The following is a 1,273-nucleotide window of genomic DNA, read 5'->3' on the forward strand; positions in this document are numbered from 1 at the left end:
ACTACTAACTACTACTACTACTACTACTCTCTCTCTCTCTCTCTCTCTCTCTCTCTCTCTCTCTCTCTCTCTCTCTCTCTCTCTCTCTCGTGTGTATGCTACTACAGTTTTCTCAAGTCGAATCTCGAGTTTACTGATACACCAACTGCTTTTAGGTTCATTATGATTGACGGCAAAAAGGTGTTTATTGCAAAGCAGTTAGTAGACCTCTTAAGATCATTGAAGCCTTCTGCAGATCCATAGAGTAGGTTCTTAGCCTTTTTAGTTGTTGATGGTGATAATGCAAAGTGACTTCCTTTAGCCATGTCAAAAGCATACGATTTCTTCTCTTTATACACAAACAGTAACTACTCTACAAACATAAAATGCAGAAGGCAAAGTTGGTAAGATGTTATGAATTATGAATATGCATGGGGCAAGAGAATGGTGATTATGGAAATGATGATGATGAGAGACAATGGTAGATTATTAGTTTTTGTTGAGTCAGGGTTGTACATATTTGCTCTTAAGTTATTACGTTTGTAGTGCCTTAATTTTTTATTTATTTTTTTTTTTTTCAAAACATCATAAAGGTAATGTTAGCTAGACATATACGCGTAAACATGTCAAAATATGATTCATTATATTGAACAACTTGACATTTGGTAGCCAACATCACAACCTAACAAAGTCAACGTATATATCATGTCTAATAATAATTTTTAATAAAATACTCATTGGTCCTTCTGAACTACATAAATACAATTTGAATTTTTTTCATGACAAAGGATCAACTTGACATTTTGTATAGCCAACATCACAACCCAATAAAATCAAAATATATATCATGTACAATAAAAAAAAACTACTCATCGGTCCTCATGAACTACATAAATACAATATGAATGTTTTGCATGACAAAGGATCATATTAATTTACTAGGGTTAACTGATGGAGCAAGTCTTGACATGTGCTTCACTTTTTCACTAAAAAAATAAAGTCAAAGGTTTTGTGAAGCATGGAGGGTGGAAAGGTTTGTTTTTAGATAAATTTGTTAGGTGTATAATGAAAAATTATTAAAGGTGAATTTAATCTAATGACTTAATCATGATTTAGATGTATTAAACATTCTCCACAAAATATTTCAATTCTGAGGATGATTTATGAGGAGGTTGAGAACTTACTGCAAGCTCAGTCAAATATAAAGAAGCAGCATGCTCGATGTACTGCTAATAATGTTGCTCACCTGATTACTTCAAATTCTAGGGCTCTTAATGCATATATTTTATTTTTC

Source organism: Fragaria vesca, linkage group LG6 (genome assembly GCF_000184155.1).
Source record: "Fragaria vesca subsp. vesca linkage group LG6, FraVesHawaii_1.0, whole genome shotgun sequence".
NCBI lineage: Eukaryota > Viridiplantae > Streptophyta > Magnoliopsida > Rosales > Rosaceae > Fragaria > Fragaria vesca.